The sequence below is a fragment of the Bos mutus genome, chromosome 7, assembly GCF_027580195.1.
Source record: "Bos mutus isolate GX-2022 chromosome 7, NWIPB_WYAK_1.1, whole genome shotgun sequence".
NCBI lineage: Eukaryota > Metazoa > Chordata > Mammalia > Artiodactyla > Bovidae > Bos > Bos mutus.
The window spans coordinates 43997691-44020558 of NC_091623.1; the positions used below are offsets into that span (position 1 = coordinate 43997691).

General features: G+C 46.8%; 1 pseudogene; it reads left to right on the forward strand.

Annotated features, from left to right (window-relative positions):
- Positions 1-4385: 4385 nt before the first annotated feature.
- On the forward strand, positions 4386-22519 carry LOC102286036 (prostaglandin E2 omega-hydroxylase CYP4F21-like; annotated as a pseudogene).
- The last annotated feature ends 349 nt before the right edge of the window (positions 22520-22868 follow it).

Sequence of the window (22868 nt, forward strand, 5' to 3'; positions counted from 1 at the left end):
AGTCTGGGAGTGTTGTTATAAGCACTTAACTCCTTTAAATTAGTTTGATTTTCACAACTAGCTTGAAAATACCCTCAGTTTTCAGGCAAGAAAATCGAGACACAGAAAGGTAGAGAGCTACCCAGATTAACTTAGCTGGTCCTGATTTGAACTTTGGCACTTGGAGTCCTTTTTCTGAATTGGGTTACTTTCTGGCTTTTCACAGTTTGTATATATTAAGTCCTGCTGCATGCCAGGCATGGCACTAAGCATTTACTCAGTATGGTACTATGCATGACATTAAGCTTTCTCCTTTTAAAAATACAGCTTTTGTAATTACATGGATTAGTAATTGTGGTGAAAAGTGCTTTGCAGGTTTCATCTAAGGAAAGAAAACAATTGGTTAAATGTAGACATTTAACAGAACCAAGGAGCTCAAACCAGTCAATCCTAAAGGTAATCAGTGCTGAGTATTCACTGGAAGGACTGATGCTGAAGCTGAAGCTCCAATACTTTGGCCACCTGATGCACAGAGCCAACTCATTAGAAAAGACCCTGATTCTGGGAAAGATTGAGGGCAGGAAAAGGGAATGACAGAGGGTGAGAGGGTTGGATGGCATCATGGACTCAGTGGACCTGAATTTGAGCAAGCTCTGGGAGACAGTGAAGGTAAGGGAAGTCTGGTGTGCCACAGTTCATGGGGTCACAGAGAGTCAGACACCACTTACTGACTGAACAACAACAGAAATATTGATCCTTCTACTTCACCCTCCTGTTCCAGGATGTGGGTATAATACTTTATTTTTTGTGTGTGCCTACACAAACAGGGACACTCACATAACTGGTTTGCTGAGATCTCTGAGGTGTCCCATCCCTTTGGGGAATGGAACAGTTGGGTCCTTCCAGGGACCTCAGATGAACTATGTGAGAGTGGGTTTACGTAGGGGCTGTTTACAATGTACAGACTGTGTAAACAAGAAATGTTGCTCACCACCTGGTTCTACAAGGTAAAATCATTAGCCGCTGCAGTTGCCAACTCAGGACAGGGAAGAGGGTGAGGCCCTGCATACATGGAAAAATAGAAAAATTGCCTTTAGATAGTTTCAGGTAAAATTTGCATGAGCCTGAATTTTTGTATCTTGCCATACTTAGAACAGTACTAAAATTATTAACTAAGAAATTTGTTCCTCATGACCTTCTCCCATGATGCATACTGGATTGCATATTCCCTTATCCAGTCATATATATGCTGACCTCCCTCCTTAGCTCCTTGGAGCAGTTCCTCAGAGCTATGTGAGAAACTGTATCCTGGGCTATAGTCCTCAGTAGGGTCTCTGAATCAAACTGAAACTCACTGCTCTTACGTCGTGTGTTTTTTATTTCAGTTGACAACAGGACAAGGGGAACCATCAGGTGTAGCACTCTGGGAGCTAGTAGCTGAGAGCTGACACCATTCCCAGGCCAGGGCGTAGCTGATCCTGAAACCCAGAGAGATGAGCTGAAGCTGAAAGCAGCAGTGGCCATTGGAGAGGATGGATGTCAATCCTCTAACCTCTCTGATTGCCTGCAGGGCCTTCCACTGACCAAATGTCATCTCCTTTCTCTACCCAGAGAGGCTGCAAGTAGGTGGCTAAAAACTCCTGTTGTAACAAGGAAGAACAAATGTGACTCGACATTGGATCTGTTCCTCTAACATTTGTGCTAGGTTGGTGTGCTTACTCATGCTGGCTCTGCATCTTTGTCAAATATGTTGCCTAGAGTCTGAAATATATGGGCTTCCCAGGTGATTCAGCACTAAAGAACCCACCTGCCAATGCAGGAGATGTGGGCTTAATCCCTGGCTTAGGAAAATTCCCTGGTGAAGGAAATGGCAACCCATTCCACTATTCTTGCCTGGGAAATCCCATGGACAGAGAAGCCTGGCAGGCTATGGTCCATGGGGTGGCAAAAGAATCAGACACGACTTAGAGACTAAGCAACAACAACAACAAATAGCCTGAAATATGCATGATCGCACTTTCTCAAGACTCTACCTCTCAGCTTGACTTTTAAAGTCATAACACTTCACATTCATATAGCAATGAAAAGTTGCAGAACAGAAAATAACACCATACTGGGGGCTTTAGGATCCTCCACCTGAGTCTCCCAGCCAGTGTTGAGGAGAAGGAGGTTTGGGGTCTCCCCAGCATCCTACCAGTGTCAGGACACTACCCCCACTCTCCTGCTCAGAAATTCTGCCAGAAGCCCCATCCCTCAAGTTCTCTTACACCTTCGAACACCCCCATAAGGCAGTTCTGGACAGGATCAAGTAAGGGCCAGGAGGGAAGCACCAGATCCTTTGGGTGGTTTATCCTGGATGTGGTAAGATGATCCACCTGATGATGAAAGGACCTCCAGGTATCCCTCCACTGGTGTCACCATATTGCCTGAAATTCCACCTGTGTAATTGGATTAATAGGGCATTGTCCCTTATGAGTGGGGGGTGGAAGAGCATGGCAGAGGGAGAAGACGTAGGCTTGGTGGTTTGATACACCCGAGTGCCTTTCAGAAGGGCAACTTAGGCTAGAGGCTTGTTCTCTTTGAACCTCAGTTTGCTCTTCTCTTAAATAGGTATCTTCCTTCCTGCCCTCATGTGGGTCCCTCTGCCTGATCCCAGGGTGCTGGCCCAGAACCCTGAGGGGAAGGTGATATATTATCTTGCTGGCAGAACATCCTGAACACAGTGTGATTACCTTATGTACAGCACGTGACTCACAGTAGGTGTGTTTTATGTAGGACACCTGATGCACACTAGGCATATATACATACAGCACTCCGCATACAAAAGCAGTGCTTTACATAGAGTGCCCAACACACCGTATGTGTCCTTTGCGCAGCGTACCACACACATAGTAGGTGTTCCTTATGTAGACACCCTGGCATGTCATAGGCATGACTTGTGGAGAGTTCCCAGCACTTGGTAGGTGTGCTTTATGTACAACCTCTGGCATACAGTAGGCAGGATTTATGTAGAGTCCTTGGCATGCAGTAAATGCACTTTCTGTAGCCCACCTGGAACGTAGCAGGCACACTTTATGCAGTTTCTGACACACTGTAGGCTGCTTCTTCAGGTACCAGCACATACAAGGCACTCTTCAAATATAGCCTTGTCTGCACCGAGTAGGCTTGCTCTAGGCGGACCACTGGCACACACTAACACGAGCACTGGTAGCCATCACTTTGCTTTCATTCCATCTCTTTTGAGGACTCCAGATTCTTCCAATTTTCCTGTGAGATCCTCTTTGGCCCCTCATCTCAAGGTCTCATTCAACATCCCACTGAGGATGGTCCGCACAGCCCACAGTCAGAGCGAGGGCGGGGCAGACCTCCACTCCCAGTTCCTTCCCCCGACCCCAGCCTGGCCCCTCACACCTCCAGGTGCCCTCTTCTGATTGGCTCCTTTATCCCTGGACTCAGTCCAGTTCAGCCGCTCAGTCGTGTCCAACTCTTTGTGACCCCATGGACTGTAGGATGCCAAGCCTCCCTGTCCATCACCACTTCCCAGACTCAGATAAAGGTAATTTCTACTCAGACTGGTTTCTCTGCTCCTGTTCCTGGAAGACATGTTTCAACACAGGCCCTGGGCTGCGTGGAGGTGGGAGTTGAACTGCTGCCAGGCTGTGTGTCCTGGAGGCCACGGGCCTCAGGGCTCTGAGTTTCCAGGGCCTCAGAAATTTCTGAGAAATGGTCCATGATGTCTCCCTGGTCCACCTGGGGAAGGGAGCCTTGGAGATGACTTGGGACAAGGCTGACCCTCTGCTGTCCTGAGAATCCAGCGTCTATTATACTGAACTGGTTCCCAGGCCTCACTTCATGTTTGGGCAGTGTCCAGGTGGGGAGGAAGTAAGCATGCTGGGTGAATCAGCTGACTCAGTCTGGAGCCTGGCAGTATTTTCTAGGGGAGGGGCTGGGTAAAGGCTTTGCACAAAAAGGGGAGAGGTAGTTGTGTGAGAGACAAGCTGCTCTAGAAAGAAGGTGCCAGGCTGAGGGTGAAGGGGCTTGGGGTTTTGATCTGGTGTGGGGAAGACCACTGCCCATGGCAGGGTGGGTCTAGGGAATGAGCTGGCTTGGGAGAGGAGTGGATACCAGTGGGTAACACACACACACACACAACCACACACACACACTGTGTGTATCTTTCTGTCTCTTTGTCTCTATCATTCCCTCTTCCTTTGAATTTCTCTGGTCTCCATCCCCTCACTCAGCCTGTGTCTGTCTGTCTCTGAGCCCTTCTTGCCTGTCCCCAGCACTCACCCTGCCTTTCACTCCCTTGCTCCTCTGGCTCTTTCCTTCTCTGCCTCACAGCTCACCATCACTGCCTCTTCCTTCATCCTCAGGATTCACCCTTCACCCCATCTGACCACAGGATGCTGGAGCTGAGCATGTCCCGGCTGGGGCTCGGGCTGGTGGCAGCCTCCCCGTGGCTGCTGCTGCTGGTGGTCGGGGCCTCCTGGATCCTGGCCCACATCCTGGCCTGGACCTACACCTTCTACAACAACTGTCGCCGCCTCCAGTGTTTTCCACAGCCCCCAAAACTGAACTGGTTCTTTGCTCACCTGTACCTGGTGAGTTTCCTGGGAGATCCTGGGAGATCAGGAATGGGGCTCAGGGTTTGGGCTGGGGTCTAGGATAGCAGAGAAGCCAGGGAGGCCTGGGAGGCCCCTCTTCCCTCCCTCTATCATTCCTCTGCTCTGCTGCCGAGACCTTCCCCATATGCTGTCTTTCCGGCCCTAGCCTGCTTTGGGGTCCATTTCCTGCCTGTCTTGCACACATTAGTGCACCCCTGAGGCCAGGCTGCACAGAACCTGGTCCCCTGGCCTCTCCAGTCTCCATAGTGGCCTTGAGGTCCTCTCAAGAGTGCTGTCCTGGTTCTGCTCTGCATGTGGTCCTTATCCTTGTGACTTTTCACTCTGGGCTACAGCTTCCCCACAGGAATTATCTATCGCTGCCCATCACCACACCTCCTCTTTCCAGGATCCCTCCTCTTATCTAATTCCCCTCCCTCTACCAAGATGCTCATAGCCCAACCTGGATAAAGTTGGCTAATGACCACCCATTCCAAGAAGCCTTCTTAGACCTCTCTCTCCTCCACGCCTGCCCACCTTATGCCTCAGATCTTGACTCTGGCTTGGCCTTGCTCTTGATTAATCAAACAGCTCAACTGTCGAATTGCTTAATAAGCAACTCCCAGTTTGACAATGGTTCTGGGAAGCAGACTACAGTCCTTGGCTGGCTAATATTAGAATGTAAAATAAAGGTGTGATGACCTAAGTGATGAGCATGCCATCCCTTCCCTCTGTTAGGGTCAAAGGGATGGGTAACCAGCTCCTCCCATCTAACAGCCTAGCTAAGAGAGGTGTCCATCTTTTCTTTCTTATCTTGGACAAGAGCTACCACTTGGTGGAGGATTTACTGAAATTTTACTGTTTATTATGGCAAAGTTCAGAAGGCAGGGGAATTACATATCTTCATGTGAAGATTTCCTAAGATTCTGGGTCTTGAAAGCATCTCAGAGAGTCTTTCCAGGTGGCCCTGGTGGTCAAGAACCCTGCCTGCCAATGCAGGTTAGATGGAAGAGAGGCGGGCTTGATCCCTGGGTTGGGAAGGTGCCCTAGTGGAGGGCACAGCAACCGACTTCAGTATTCTTGCCTGGAGAATCCCATGGACAGAGGAGCCTAACGGGCTGCAGTCCATGGGGTCGGCAAGTCGAACACGACTGAAGTGGCTTAGCACACAAGGCACAGTGAGTATTGGAGGCAGCAGGAATGTTGCAAAGTTACTGCATTTCTGCCCTCCCCTCTAAGGGCTTGGTCATGGAGTATGGTCTTGGTCATTTTTCCTTCCTGTGGTCCCTCTTGCGGTGTGACCCCGGCTGAGTCACTCTCCCTCTCTGGACCAATCTCACAAAGTGCTTTGAACCCTCAATTTGGTACTTGAGGAGAAGGGAGTGAAAGGTTATTGCTGAACTATGAAAAAACACCTGGATTCTTGGCCTCCGGAGGAGAAGAGTTCAATCTGGGGCCAGAGACGAGGCTTGATTGCTCAGAGCTTTTGTGTAAAGCTTTATTAAAGTATAAAGGAGATAGAGAAAGCTTCCAACATAGGCATCGGAAGAGGGCAGAAAGAGTACCCCCCCCCCCCCCACCCGCTAGTCTTCAGCGGGATGTTATATAGTCACTAGCAGCTTGTTAATGAAAGAAAAAGTGAAGTGAAGTCGCTCAGTCGTGTCTGCCTCTTTGTGACCCCATGGATAGCCTGCACCAAGCTCCTCCGTCCATAGGATTTTCAAGGCAAGACGTACTGGAGTGGGTTGCCATTTCCTTCTCCAATGAAAGAAAGGAATGTCTTAAAACTCAGAATGGCACCAGGCCCCTCATCCATAAGACGTAGTTTGGGATAATCTCAACACCAGACAATTCATCCCCGGCCTTGAAATGATTGACCTGAATCTTGTAGAAGGGCAGATTACCATACAAAGAGTTTCATTTACATAGATTAGGGGAACAATGAGTAAAAATACTTGTTTGTCAAGTCAATTCTGAGCCATTAGGTGGAACCGACTTGAAGACAGAGTCTGGGGTAAATGCATAGCACATTAACATAGCTTAAGACAAACATTTCCATAAGAAAAAGGCATAGGTTAACTCAAGGTTTGAGAATAACTTCAGGTGGAACCAGGTGTCGTTACAGCAACACAATATTTTAAGAGAAACCTTTTAAAATTTGTATAGAGAAGGGAAAAAAAATATGTATGTATATATATATATATACACGTATCTCTCTCTCTCTCTCTCTCTCTCTCTCTCACTAGTTTGTTTCCTCCTGCCGCTTAAGAGAGATAAAAAATGTCTGACGCTTGAGCCTATTTCCTCCATTTGGAGACCCCTGGCCTTCCTGCCTGTTACCCTCTCAGGATCAGGTCACAAAGGTGAACGTGACTTATGTTCACCTGCCAAGAGCCCCTGGGGGTATTTGTCAGGTTTGAATGAGGCATCCTGAGGGAGAGGATACTTTACCAGGAGGCAACCCACCCTTCTTTTCCTTTGGGTGCATAAGGTGTCAGCTTCTTCATTTATAGATGGCATAACTGAAAGTCATGTCCATAGGTCGCAGAGAAATAGGCAGGACGTACTCTGCATGGAGCCAGTTGGAGGAGGGGGTTTCATGGGTCAGAGCTGCTGTCATGAGTGAGGGGCAGAAGTCACATCTGTCCTTTGGGATTGGCCAGGGATGGAAGGCCCCAGGTGTGCAAGTGATTTATTACAAGGGACTGCAGGCTGCATGGACCAGCCAGAGTAGGAGAGGATGTGGGACCAAAACCCAGGGACAAGCACTGAGGCCGCCCTGCTACCTGCAAACCTCTCCAGTGGGGATCTCTTTCTGTGGCCACCCCTGGGGCTGAGACCATTCCCAGAACAAGAAAAAGTTTGGCTTCTCAAGATAAAGTCACCACACCTGTGGGCAAAGAGCCTGTCTTCTCCCTGTGCTCTGGGGTATCTCCTTGGGACTTGGAGATGCTTCAGGGCCACTCCTCCACATGAGGGAAGGAGCAGGAGGAAGCAGAGACTCCTCCATCTGTGCGGGGTCTGACACACTGTCCACCGCAGTGGTTTCTTCTTGGAAGTGATGTCCTTGCATGCTTTCAGGTCCCCACGACAGAGCAGGGCTTGAGAAAATTAACCCAGCTGGCAGCTAACTACTCCCATGGATATATGATCTGGTTTGGCCCCATCACTCCCATGATCGTTTTCTGCCACCCTGACATGCTCCGGAGCATCACCAATGCCTCAGGTACCCATGCAGAGCTTGTGGTGGTGGGTGTCATGACACATTTGAGGGATTCTAGCCCCTCCTTGCCAACTCTTTATGCGGCCCCTACAGGACCCTGGTCCCCCTTCCTTTCTTCTCTCTCAGCCACTTCCTCTTTGCTTCATGCATTTATCAAGCTCCATCTCACTGACTCCTGTTTCTTCCCATGGCCGTTTGGACCCCAACCTTGTACCCTGCTGAAGTTCATCCCCAATCTCAAGATCTCATATCTGGACAGAGAGATCCTTGACCTGGTATGGTTGGTCAGGAACTGGCCAGCAAGAGATGGGCTGTGGCAATCCAGAGAAGAAACAAAATTCTCTGCTGGGGTGTGCTGGAAGGCTTCCTAGAAGAAGAGGTGCTGGAACTAGGTCTCGAACAATGAGAAGAAAATATTTCAAACCAGAGGGCAGAGTGATGCAGTGGGCATCCGTAGTATCCCAGGCCCCCTGCCAGGCCAGCCCTCAGTCTCACTCATCTGCAGACCCAGAGCAATGAAGGCTTCTGGCTGGTGCAGGATTGGGGGCTGCTCTTCCTGTGACATCCACCTCTCTGGTGGGCCCATTTCATTTATCCTATCCTGTGGCTCAGCCACTCTAGTTCAGTGCTCTCCTTCTCCAGTCCCCAGGAATCTCCCTGAGGAGACTCCACCCCACCCTGTCTCCCTTCCCTTGCTCTCTGCCCCTCCCATCCGAGACAGACCAGGGGAATGGGCAGCTTCTGATGGAGACCTGTGTTCAGACACCAGAATGCTGAGTGACTCTGGGAAGGGTCCTGGCTCTCTCTGGTTGCTGAAGTCTCTTTCAGCTGTTAGTAGTGGAAATGCCACCCTGTATGGTCTAAGCAAAGGAAGGAAATAAACTGACTGTAAACTCCAAGGAGGGCTGCCTTCAGGCCCAGCTGGATCCAGGTCTTAAACAATGTTATCAGAAATCTGTTTTCATCATTTAGTGTTCATCTGTGATGATTTTACTCTCATCCTGGTAAAACTGAATCTCAGACACTCAAACTCCATGGGAAAGGGAGTTCATTTACAACAGTTCTAGGAAAAGTTGAGGATTCCTTTTAATTTGTCTGATTTGGGTCATAGGACCAATTCCTGCAAACCTAAGATTCTGAGCATCCAGTCTTGGCACCATAGGGTCCACTGAGCTATTGTTTTGGGGCTCGGAGCAGTTGGATAATTAATAATTCAGGCCATGGATTAAAGAGTCTTGGGCTGGTGTCTCAGGTTTACTATCTGGGAGAATGTTGCGCAAGGGACTCCATCATTGAGAGCCTCAGTTTCCTTATCTGCAATACAGGGATGAAAGAGAAGTCAGGTGAACATGGTGTTTGGAATCCAAACAGGGAAAGAACCTCTCTATCCCTGTACCAGAGGGACCACAAAGGTTGTATATGACCAATGTGGGGAGGGAGCCCAGGAGAAAGCTCAGGACAGACGAGGAGCTGCCAGAGGTGACTCATGGGCTCAGCTGTGGATCTCTGCCCTGCAAATCCTTGCTTCTTGCAGCCTAGAAGAGTGTGAATTGGGTCCTTTCTGTTGCTCTCCAGATTCAGAGCTGGGAGGAAGGTCTCCTGTACACACAGGGCCTGGCCAGCACCTATGGGGAAGTGTGCTGCTCGTGGGGCGTGGGGGGCTGGCATGTGGTCATCTGCATCTTCCACCCCACCACTCCAGGTAGACATGCTCTTGGCCATGGCTTGCCTGCTGCCACATCCTCCGTGTTGGGTGCAGATATGGGGGCTGTGGTAGAGATGCCTCTGCCTCTTTCTTACCTGGACTCTAACCTGCCTACTTCTGGTCATGTCTACTCACACCTAGGGCATATCTGTGTGCTGTCTGCTGTAGGCTATGTCTGGTCAGCTTTATGTTTCTACCTGGTTTTTGACTACAGCTGGTACCTGTTTTACCTGGAGACACCTGGTATATGATTAAACCTGGGCTCAAATAGACATGGTCTGGAGTTGCTTCAGCTGTGGCCAAGGACATCTGAAGCATTTTGGGGTCTGTCTTTTTCTTGCCTGAGATGCTGTTAGTGATTATCTGGTTCTCCTGCTTGTCACGTCTGGGTCATGTTTCAGGTTTGTTTGAGGTCTGAGACTCAGGGTCACTTTCAGACATGCTAGTGACCTTATGTGATCTTGTTTGATGCCCGTCTTAGGGTATGTCTGAGTCATGTCTGGGGCCCAGCCGGGGACACACCTGGTTCAGGTCTGTGACATCAGTGTATGTAAGCCCTGTGTGGGACTCATGTGGGGCAAATTCAGGCCAAGTTAGATTGTCTTCAGGTCCATGCCAGAGCATGTTGTGTCATGCATGTTGGGGCCATGTCAGGACATGTTAACACATGAGGCCATGTCACATATCTCAGGAGAGGTCAGAGTGCAGGGGCAGACGTGGTGTTCTAGGTGCCCATAAAGATGTTTCGTAGAGTGCTGGGCTATGCCTGTGTCTTCATAACATGTTGGACCATGTAGGAGCCATGTCAGGGAATGTTGGGGCATGTTGTGTCTTGTTGGAGTGTTTCTGAGCACCTGAGTTGTGTCCATGGGCTCTGCCTTTGCTCTCTTCTGTCCTGCAGCCTGGTCTGGGTCCCCCACTCCTGTCACCTCTCCACCTGGCTTCTGGCTTCCAGTTCTCTTGGCCCCATTCCTGCTATGTAGGGCTCAGAGCGGGAATGCAGATTCCTGGCTGGGATACTCTATTCCACACAAAATTTCCTCCTTTCCCCATCTCCCTGGCCCGATGGTCCTTCTTCATGTCAGCTGCTGTCGCACCCAAGGACATGGATTTTTACAACTTTCTGAAGCCCTGGCTGGGTGAGTAACTGTGTGTGAAGGGGATTGGGGACAACCCTGGGGGCCCAGGGGAAAGTTCTGCCCTTTGCCCACTCCCCGTGGCTATCTCTGCTAGGGGATGGGCTCCTGCTGAGTGCTGGTGACAAGTGGAGCAGGCACCGTTGCATGCTGACACCCACCTTCCACTTCAACATCCTGAAGCCCTATATGAAGATTTTCACCAAGAGCACAGACATCATGCACATGAGTCTCTTGAACCCAGGGTCCCATCTGGAGTCTTGGGGATAACGGGGACTCAGAGACACCTTGTCTGGAACCTGGCTCTTGTGGGTGGCTTTAAGGCCATGGGCTCTTCTTTTCTGAACCGTGGTTTCTACAGTTGAAAAATAAGGATTATGTGATCCCTGCTTTGTAGGGTGGCCAAGATGACCTAATGGAATCATGTCTCTGGCACATAAGAGATGCTCAGAAGGTGTTAGTTTCTACATTTTCCTCAAAGAGGCCTTGGAAGCTTGAGACATGTTTGGTAAAAATGATGGATATTTTGTAGTAGTTATTCTAGAGTAACAAGTCACTTAAAAACAGTAAGTGCTTGGTATTGAGAAGTCTGTGAGTCAGTTGGCTTGTTCTTCTGGATGTAGATTGGGCCACTGGTGTATCTGTGATCAGCTAGGAAGTTTTGCTGATCTAGGGTCATTCTTCTCACATATTTTGGGCTTGGCTGGTTGCAGGCTGATCTCAGATGGCCTTACTCCGGGCAAAGGACTTCCTTTCATGTGATTCTCTCCCTTTAGAATGCACCTCAGGTTTGTTCACATGGCAGAAGCAGGGTTCCAACAGCCTGACAGGAAGGTGCAATGCTGCTTGGGAGCTTGGTTTAGGACGATCTACTCATCATTTTCACCAGAGTTTATTGGGAAAAGCAGGACTTACCCTGGTGGTTCAGTGGTAAAGAATTTGCCAGCAATGTAGAAGACATGGGTTTGATCCCTGGGTTGGGAACATCCCCTGGAGGAGGGCATGGAAACCCATTCCAGTATTCTTGCTGGGAGAATCTCATGGACAGAGGAGCTTAGAGGGCTGTGTTCCATGAGTTCTCTAAGAGCTGGACAGGACCGATCAACTAAGTATAGCACACTTTGGTGAAAGTAGATTGAAGGCCAGCTCAGAATCAAAGTAGGCTCCACCTACTAATAGAAGTTACTGAAAAAGCACATTGCAAAGGGTTTGGATATATATACATGGGGAAGGTCAGGAATTTGTGACGTGGTTGTGTCTTTTCCATACTTGCAAGCTGACAAGGGAGCTTGTTATTGTTTTGTGGATTCTGTCAGAAGACATGAGAGTCCTGGGTCACTGACAAAGGATAGTTTTTTGCTCTTGGCATAGCAAATGGCAGCTTCTTCTTGCTGGTTTGCATTCTTCCTTCAAGTCAACAAATCCCATGTGGATGACAAATTTGGACTTTGGTACCTACTCAAGTAGTATGTTTTATTATAGGGTGGAAGAATTCTAGATTTAGGGTGTCTGTGGCTTTTAGAACTAGAAGCAAGCCTGATATTTTAGGTTGTTTGCTGCAAACACAACTCTGAGAAATAGTCCAGATAAAGAACATCATGGACTGACAATTTTTTGGCATACCCAGCAAGATTATGCAAGAGTATTCAGGGCCCATGGAGAACTACATCTCTACACATAGGAACAGTTTATTCATCAGTTTCCATCAGTGAAGGTGATGAAAGCTAAAATTTGCTTAGCACTTAACTTTATGCAGTAAGTTGACCAAGGGTACAGAGAGAGCAGGAGGGTGAGCCAAGAGTTAAAACCAGGTCACCTGATTCCCAGTCATGAGAACTTCATGTCCTAGCAGTACAGTAACAGCTTCCACTCCCACTCAAGCCTCATACTCTCTGGAGATGGTTTCCTGGGGCCAAGAGGCAGGATCTGGGGGAGCCCACCCAGCTGGTTGGGAATGGGCCCTAACTCTGTCTCCTTCTCTGTCCAGACCAATTGGGAGCGCCTGGTCACCCAAGGCCACACCCGTCTGGACATGTTTGAACATGTCAGCCTCCTGACCCTGGACAGTCTGCAGAAATGTGTCTTCAGTTTTGACAGCAATTGCCAGGAGTGAGTCTCGCCAAGAGCCTGGGAACATGAGTCATAGACCCAGGGTAGTAGACGGAGGAGGGAGGACTGGCCAGAGCAATCAGGAGGGCCTTCCTGAAGGAGGTGGCCCAGGGCAGGACAACCCGGGACAGGAACAGGGAAAGAGAAGGAGCTATCCTTTCAGGTAGGTAGACCTGTTTGATAAAGAACAGAAGGCTAGAATGAGAAAAGTATGTGCAATAGTGAGGAGAGACATTGGAAATAAGGTTGAAGGAGTGGGCAGGTAATACCTTAAGGACATTCTGAAGCCAGGCAAAGCGAATCTGACTAAAAGAATCCAACTGTCATATAGACATTGGATGTAAAAAGACTAGAGAAGGGACTGGGCCACTGACCAGCTGGGAGAGGATAAGGTATGAACTGGGTGGACGGTTCTGGAAAGGAGACGGGGGTGGTGAGAGAGACAGGAGAGAAACATGATATCTAAGCTGTGCTCCAGGTGCCTGGGGCATGGAGTCAGCTTATGGAGATGGGATGTGGGTTGAGAAGAGTCTGAAGAGTCATATCTTCTGGCTCATCCCCACACTGTATCTGTGAACCATTTGTTCTTGGAGCCTCGATTCCTGAAGGGAGGTAGCCGCTGGCTTCTGGGCTTCAGGTGTTTTAAGTTGTTGCCTCCCTTCATGCTCTCATCCTGTAGGAAGCCCAGTGAATATATCACCACCATCTTTGAGCTCTGTGAGCTTGCGGCAAAGCGGAACAAGCAGATCTGCCTGCACACCGACTTCCTGTACTTCCTCACCCTGGATGGGTGGCACTTCCGCAGGGCCTGCCACCTGGTGCACGACTTTACAGATTCCATCATCCAGGAGCGGCGCTGCACTCTCCCCAGTGAGAATATTGATGACTTCCTCAAGGCCAAGGCGAAGACCAAGACTTTAGACTTCATTGATGTGCTTCTGCTGACCAAGGTAGGTTCCTCTGGGATCTGAGTTCAAGAGGTAGAATGGACTTTGATCTCATCAGAGAATTTGAATGGGATGTAGAGGGTCCTGGGGAGCTATGGAAGGTGCTTGTGGAAGGGAGGGATGGGTCAGGGATAAGTTTTAGAGATGGCCATGTAGAATATTGCCTGTGGGGGACTACTAAGTCTGAAACTGTGAAGGGCCTGAGATTTCACTCAAATGGGAAACTAATAAGTCAGTCTACCACAGAGATAGACTGTGTACATATGTATGTGTATGTACAGTATACACACAGAATCCTGGATCAGAGCAGCCCATTTGTTATTCATGGCAAAAACAGTAACCAGAGTAGAACTGTAGCTCTGCTACCCCATTCCTAAATTCCTTTGATGGCTCAAGTATGCTATTACCTGTACATGCCATCATACTTGCATCACATACCTCCAGATTTTTAAATTTGGAACTTATACAAGTCAGCTGATACATTTTCCCCTTTCTCCCTATGGAGAGAGGGAGAGAGAGACACACAGGGAGAGAGATTATTCTGGAGCTTAAACAAATTCTTTTTGTTAAGAAGGCAAAGTCTAAAGTTTTTATATTTTTAAAACCCAGGTTCTAACCCAGGTTGCCAGGAACTTTTTATTTCCTTTCAGAAATCCCTCATTATTTTGAAATATAAAAATATTTATGGGTGACTGATTATTTTTTCACCATGGACAACATAGGAGACAAAGAGGTCAAGGAGGAAGTCTCTGGGGTGGGGCCTCTGGTGACAGAGTGCACAGGCGGTTTAAAATTTCAGGGTTGGCTTGGGTCTCTGGATGGATAACGGGGCTTCAGAGATTGTCTCAGTTTAGCCTCAGAAACCCTCTGAGCTAGAGCAATTCTAGGGATCTTGCTTTCTCTCCAGGATGAAGATGGGAAGGGATTGTCAGACGAAGACATCCGGGCTGAAGCTGACACCTTTATGTTTGAGGGTGAGGCCCCAGTGTGAGAAAACGCAGGGATAGGGTGTCTCTAAGCCCAGGAACTAGCCCAGTGGACCCTGGACCACCCCATCCCTCTCCATCCTCCTCATGGGCTTTACTATGGGGGTGTTGTCCACCCTGTGGTACTGAAGTAGTCCAGAGACACAAGTCTTTCTGGATGCCCCCAGGCCATGATACTACAGCCAGTGGCCTCTCCTGGATTCTGTACAACCTTGCAAAGCACCCAGAATACCAGGAGCGCTGCCGGCAGGAGGTGAAAGAGCTCCTGAGGGACTGTGAGTCTAAAGAGATTGAATGGTGAGTGCAAGTCTTCATGGCCTTTTTCTGAGCCTTTTTCATTGCCTCTGCTCCCTGGCTGGGGAAGAGAGAAATTTTTTTTTGCATTCTGTCACTTAGTGGAAATAGGAACAGAGCCCAGAGGCAGGATCTCATACCCAGCATGTGTGTGTGTGTGTGTGTGTGTGTGTGTGCCACGCGCGCGCGAGCTAACTTGCTTCAGTTGTGTCCGACTCTGTGCGACCATATGGACTATAGCCCCGCCAGGCTCCTCTGTCCATAGGCTTCTCCAGGCAAGAATACTGGAGTGGATTGCCATGCCCTCCTTCAGGGGATCTTCCCAACCCAGGGAATGAATCTGCATCTCATGTCTCCTGCACTGGCAGGCAGGTTCTTTACCACTAGAGCCACCTGGGAAGCCCACTCAGCATGGATAGGAGGACAAAATTTGCTGGCTTTTGGCAGAGAAACCTGGATTTCTGAGATAATTAACAACAATATGTGAGGACAGATGATGCCACTTAGCACATATTCAGTAAGTGAACTTCGTCTCCACTCCCTGACTGTTTTCTCTGAAATTACATGTTTTCAAACATCTTCACATCCTCAGTATTTGCTAATCTCCTGCCCCTTAATTCCTCATATTGTTGAGTCTAGGGTCCACTAGGATCACCTGCGTGTTAAAGTCACCCAACTCCTTTCTTGGAACATCTGCAGCTTCATCCATCTAATCCCTACTTAGGAAACACTGCCATACTGCCTCTCTGTCCCCAGTTCTATGCCATCTCCAATTCTTCCCAGCCCAATTCCATATGCTGGAGACTCAGGAAGGACCAGATCCAGTCTTTGCTTTTTAGGAGCTCCTAACCTGCTGTAGAAATAGTCCCAGGTCAGGACACTCCCAGTGTACATGGGCAGGGCTGGGATTTGGAACAAGAAGGGCCAAGTTGAGGGTGGAAAGAAGTGCCTCAGCAGAGACTCTGAGATATAGGCAGTAGATTTTTGGGTGCATTTGAGGTACATTTAGGTCAAGAAGACAGCTGGGAGAAAATGAAGAACTTGGGGGAAGGGATGAGAAAGAGGGAAAGTGAGAGAGAGAAAGGAAGGAGGGAGGGAGGAATTTGACTTGAATATATAACTGACCTGTGGAAAGCAGATTACCTCATAGTATTAATACACAGTATCCCAGAGTGTGAAGTGGATATCTATTTTTGGATATTCAAGGAATCTTTAGGCTTTTAATCGAGTCTAAAATTTTAGCAAAGAGATTGTATTCACATGTTGTTAACTTAACCTTGAATACTCTTGTTGCTATGGTAAACTATATATTCTATCTGGATTGAGAAATATTAGAAGTTTAATTGGAAAATATGCATTCACATTTCTTGGTAAGTTTAATTCAGGTATTTTATATCATCACCATAATTTTTTCTTTTATTATTTTTCTAATTGTTATTTCTAATAGAAAAACTGATAATTTATGAATATAAATTTCTTGCCCAGTGAACATAGGAAATGCTAAATATTGAGTCTCATATCCATAAGAAAAAAAAGATTGTTTCCTAAAATCTCTGGAACAACTGGGAAGCTACATGTAAAAATGTTAATTCATCCTGCTTCTCATGTCTTATAAGAAAGTAACATCCACATGAATCAAAGATTTAAAAAATGATGGTGTCTTGAAGGATCTAGAAGAAATCATGGGAGGTTATAGCTCCAGAGTAGGGAAGACTCTATTTTTGAGACAAATCCTAAGAGACATACAAGAAAAGATTGATATACTATTTCATGAAATAAAGAGCAGTGTGTATGGTATTCAGTATGCTAGTACATAATTTTTTAATGCAAAAAATACCTCTGGAAGCATACATAATCACTAGACAAACTATAAGAAAGGGAGAGGAGTGCTATTGATCCATAGATTTGGTGTTTTGTAGTTTTCCAATTTTGAGCTAGTTACCTGTATTTCAGTTCAGTTCAGTTCAGTCACTCAGTCATATCCAACTCTTTGTGACCCCATGGACTGCAGCACGCCATGTTTCCCTGTCCATCACCAACTCCTGGAGTTTACTGAAACTCATGAACATCGAGTCAGTGATGCCATCCAAACATCTCATCCTCTGTCATCCCCTTCTCCTCCTGCCTTCAATCTTTCCCAGCATCAGGGTCTTTTCAAATAAGTCAGTTCTTCGCAACAGGTGGCCAAAGTATTGGAGTTTCAGCTTTAGCATCAGTCCTTCCAATGAATATTCAGGACTGATTTCCTTTAGGATGGACTGGTTGGATCTGCCTGCAGTCCAAGGGACTCTCAAGAGTCTTCTCCAACACCACAGTTCAAAAGCATCAATTCTTCAGTGCTCAGCTTCCTTTATGGTCCAACTCTCACATCCATACATGACTCTGGAAAAAACATAGCTTTGACTAGATGGACCTTTGTTGGCAAAGTAATGTCTCTGCTTTTTAATATGCTGTCTAGGTTGGTCATAGTTTTTCTTCCAAGGAGTAAGCCGTCTTTTAATTTCATGGCTGCAGTCACCATCTGCAGTGATTTTGGAGCCCAAGAAAATAAAGTCTGTCACTGGTTACCCCATCTATTTGCCATGAAGTAGTAGGACTGGATACTTAGTTTTCTGAATATTGAGTTTTAAGCCAACATTTTCACTTTCCTCTTTCACTTTCATCAAGAGGCTTTTTAGTTCTTTGCCTTGGCTTCCCTGGTGGCTCAGAGGGTAACTGTATTTAATTATTTTTAATTGGAGAATAATTGCTTTACAATGTTGTGTTGGTTTCTGCCATACAACAACATGAACTGGTCATAACTACAGACACACACACACACACACACCCTCCCTCTTGAACCTGCCTCCTATCAGATCCTTATCCCACCACTCTAGGTCATCACAGAGTGCTAGGCTGGGCTCCTCATGTTATATAGCAGCTTCCTCTAGCTATCTATTTTACACATGGTAGTGTATATTTCAGAGAAGGCAATGGCACCCCACTCCAGTACTCTTGCCTGGCAAATCCCATGGATGGAGGAGCCTGGAAGGCTGCAGTCCATGGGGTCGCTGAGGGTCGGACATGACTGAGCAACTTCACTTTCACTTTTTACTTTCATGCATTGGAGAAGGAAATGGCAACCCACTCCAGTGTTCTTGCCTGGAGAATCCCAGGGATGGGGGAGCCTGGTGGGCTGCCATCTATGGGGTCACACAGAGTCGGACACGACTGAAGCGACTTAGCAGCAGCAGTATATATTTGTCAATGCTACTTTCTAAAGTCTATTGGATCTTATCTTCAATGCTTATAAAAACTTTTCCAGTGAATTCTCTTTCACTGTCTGCCAAAATGATGCATTTACTCCCACATTTCAAATGGCATTACCCTCCTTTTTTTCTCCTGTTTAATTGCATTAGCTAGTATCTCTAGTCCTGTAATAAATAAGATAAACATTGAATCTGTTTCTTGCTTTACCTTTTGATTTTGCAATCTTGCCATAAAGAATGTTCCACATTCTTACAAATTTGTAAATATTTCTATGGTTCATTTTTTGTTGATTTGTTCAGAAAAGCTTCTAAAAATATCTGACTAAATTTTGTCTAGTACTTCTGTGATATTGCTTTTCTTTCTCTCTTTTTAAAAACCATTTTATTGAGGTATGATGATCAAAGGAAAAGCTGTATATATTTATGTATATGACTTCATGAGTTTGGAGATATTTGATCCATCTGTGATTTTGTTCTAGGCAGAGAGGATCTTATAGGGCACTAGGAGGGCTGGTGTGGTGTCTCTCTTTTTTCACCCTAGATAATTGGCATGGGGTTTCCTTAGGGATGACCTGGCCCATTTGCCCTTCCTGACCATGTGCATCAAGGAGAGTCTGCGGTTGCACCCTCCAGTCACGTTCATCTCTCGCTACTGTACCCAGGACATTGTGCTCCCAGACGGCCGGGTCATCCCCAAAGGTGACCATAATGATTAGGGGAGGAGGTTCCTGGTAGGAAGAGGGGCCCATCAGGTAGGTTGGACCTAGTTCTGACTGGTCCCTCCTCTTCCACAGGTGTTGTCTGCCTCATTGATATTTTCGGGACCCACCACAACCCATCTGTGTGGCCAGACCCTGAGGTGATGCCTCCTCCATGCCATACTTCCATCATCCCTGTCCATTCCCTTTGGGGGACCTGAGGGTGACTACAGAATTCTGACTGACAAATCAGACATCACCTCCTTCCCACACATCTGCCTCTCCAAGGATGGACGTCCTGGGAGATACCATCCAGTAACCCTGTCTTGTCTTGCCCCCAGGTCTATGACCCCTTCCGCTTCGACCCAGAAAACATCAAAGGGAGGTCACCTCTGGCTTTTATTCCCTTCTCAGCAGGTTCAAGGTGAGGGCATTGGGCATTTGAGGTGAGGATGGAGTAGTGGGGGCGGGGGTCTGGGGCTGAGATTCCAGGCGTGACTGTGGGGGCAGGGAAGGGGCAAAACTGAAGATGGTCAGAGTTCTGGCACTCCTTCTCTCCCATCCCCCTGGGAATGGTAGTGGGCGCAAAGCAGAGTCTGCAGTATACTGAGAGCGGGGTTCCTTTGCCTGCTGGTCTGCATTCTAGACTGAGGTCTGGGCTAGGCTCAGGGGATATGCAAGTCCACGAAGGGGGGTCCCAGGCATGGTTAGCTTTCTCTATCTCTGCCAGTCAGATTTCAGGCCCTTTGGGGCCGAGATGAGGGTTCCCCTGACTCTGAGTGTAGTCAGAGCCCTGACTCCTTCCACAGGAACTGCATTGGACAGACGTTTGCCATGACTGAGATGAACGTGGTCCTCGCTCTCACCCTGCTGCGCTTCCGTTTTCGGCCAGACAAGGAGGAGCCACGCAGGAAGCCGGAGCTGATTCTGCGCGGAGGGTGGACTTTGGCTCCAGGTGGAGCTGCTGAGTGCAGGCCCTCAGTGACTGAATGATCCACTACCACCCTGCCTGGGACTCTCTATAGTCAAAAGGGTCCAGAGCTCCCCTTGCTGGCTCTCGGTGAGACTCAGGCAAACGTGACGACAGCATTTTATTCCTGGGAATCTGCCACGGCCTCACCCAAGTTCCGTTCACGTTAGCTTGAGTCTCACCGAGAACCAACAGGGGGCGCTCTGGGCGCTTTTGAAGATATAGAGGGTGGGCGTGGTTGATTGGAGGCGGGACCAGTTGCCATGTGCCCCATATTTTCTCTTTAGCTGGCTGCCAGACTCGCATGGTGGTAGAGAATCTACCTGCCAATGCTGGAGATGCAACAGATGGATCCCTGGGTTGGATCCCTGGGTCGGGAGTGTCCCCTGGAGAAGGAAATGGCAACCCACTCCAGTATTCTGCACTGTAAAATTCCATGGGCAGAGGAGCCTGGAGGGTTACAGTTCATGGGGTCACCCTGAGGACACATGGCTATATGCATGGCTGACTACAGGACCCTATACTGATGGCTGATTCTCCCAGAACCCAAACATGGGCAATAGGAAGCCACACGAGGTGTTTGAGCAGAAGAGGGACCAGGGTTAAGGGTGGACTTAAGAGGTGGTGAGTGCTCTTCAATATATGTTGGAGTCTGGGAGGAGTCCAATATATATGAGTACATCAAATCTGTGGTTACTCCAGATCTCCAATGAACACGGAAGAAATAAAACAAAGACACGCATGCTGAAACTCTAGGCTCCCCAGGTACTCTCTCTAAAAATTAAATAACTGGGAAGTGGTTTTCAGACTCCCTGTCAGCATCCCCACTCATGTACCACCCCCCACTCCTGCCCCCCATCTTCCATGTTCAGAGCCTTCAGCATCATGCATCAGAGTGGTGCGTTTGTAACAAATGACTAACTTACATTGACATAACATTATCAAACTTCCCAAAGTCCATAGTTTGCATTAGAGTTCACTTTTGGTGTTGTCCATTCTATGGATTTTGGCACAGATAATGGCATGTATCCATTATTATAGTACCACACAGAATATTTCACTGCCTTCGAACCCTCCCAGTGGTCGGGCGATTTCATCTATACCTCCCCAACTCCTGGTAACCAGCAATCTTTTTACCGTCTCCATAGTTTTGCCTTTTCCAGAATGTCAAATAGTTGAAATCACATGATATGTAACCTTTTCAAGCTAGCTTATAGCATTTAGTAATATGCATTTAAGTTTCCTCTATGTGTTTTCATGGCTTGATAGCTCATTTCTTTTTAGTGCTGAATAATATTCCATTGTCTGGATGTACCATAGGTTGTCTATCTATTCATCTACTCCAATTTCTTTTTAATCACGTTCATATATTACTAAACACAAATAAATATTTTAATGAAACAATATCAAATACAAAAAAATGAGAAAAAGGAAACCAAATAAAAACAAACCCTAAGAACACCCAGAAAGTTAGTAAATCTAAATTATTTCCTCATGAAACAAAAACTTATGTGTAACTAACAGAGTATAATAGTAGAATGTCTAACATTTCCACCATTCTTTGGGACAGAGAGAAGAGGGATGTTGATTCATCCAATAAAAGCCTGGTCAATAGGAAAAATAGCCCTTCTTTCAATGATCATCTTTATTTGGAAGTCTGATAGCTGTCTCAGACTTGTTATGTCCAAACTAGATTCTTAATTTTTCACCCCCAGACCTCTGGGGAATCCTTTAATGATTCCAAAAGTGGTTTTGTTGACTCTGTTTCCAAACATGTGCATTTTAAAGATTTTTTTTGTGTGATTTAATTTTAGTGCAATTCAGTGAACACATAGACAATAGATGGCTTTGGGATTCATTAAGTGGTTTGGGGCCAAATACATGGTTAATTTCTTGTAAATATTCCATGTGTGCTGGAGAGTGAGTTGCTTTTCTCTTGGGTATACATTTCTCTCTCTACTTAGTAGGTCAAACTTTTAAGTTGTGTTTAGATAATATATTCTTTAGTTTAAGTCTTGTCTTCTTGGTTTGTCAAATTTTAAGAGGATTGGGATAAAAGCTCCAAGTACTGGTATTGATGTAGTTATGGATTTTCATTTACTGATTTATCTATATTGGGTTTGCATCTATTCACAATCTGTTTGGACCCTTTAAAAATGTAGAACATTATTTGTAACATAAGATGATTTTCCTTTAATTTTTATCAGATGTAAATATTGAGGTTGCTACCCTGAGGTTACCTCTATCTACTTCCAGAACGTTTTCATCACTCCGGAGGGAAATCCTGTACCTAATAAGCAGTCACTCCCCTGTTCCCTCCTCTTTTCTAAAACTTTCTGTATTCTTATACTTTAAATGAGTGTTTTGTATACACCATCCTGTGAGACATTTCTTTCTTATTTAATCAAATCCACGAACTCTTTCTTTTAATTAGTGACTTTAACCCAATTGCATTCTCTCACGTATGAGGAGTTACTTTTACACGAGGAGTTTAATTGCTGTCTACTTTTCATTTGCAAATATTTTCCCCCATTCAGTAGGTTGTCTTTTTATTTTGCTGGTAGATTTCTTTTGCTGTGCAAAGTTTTAAGTTCAATATTTTTTACCTACTGTGATTAAAATTTTAAATTTCTCCCATTGACGTATTTTTTTTGGTAGATCACAGGGGAGCTGGGTTCCATTGGACAGCCTTGGGGGGCACTTCATGTGATCTATCAGCTGATGCGAGAGCAGGAACTGACAGGCATGACATTTTCTCTAAACAAGCAACCAGGTGTGAACAGGATCAGAACGCTGGGATATTCTGGAGGCAGGTTAGCAGGGTGGTGAGAACTCAGACTCTGAGGTCAGGCAGAGCTGGTTCAGATCCTGGCTCTGTTCCTTACGAGATGAATATCCTTCACTGAGACTCAGCTCCATCATTTGTGCAAAGGGAGTTTTAATCGCATTTATTTCGAAGCAGTTAATGA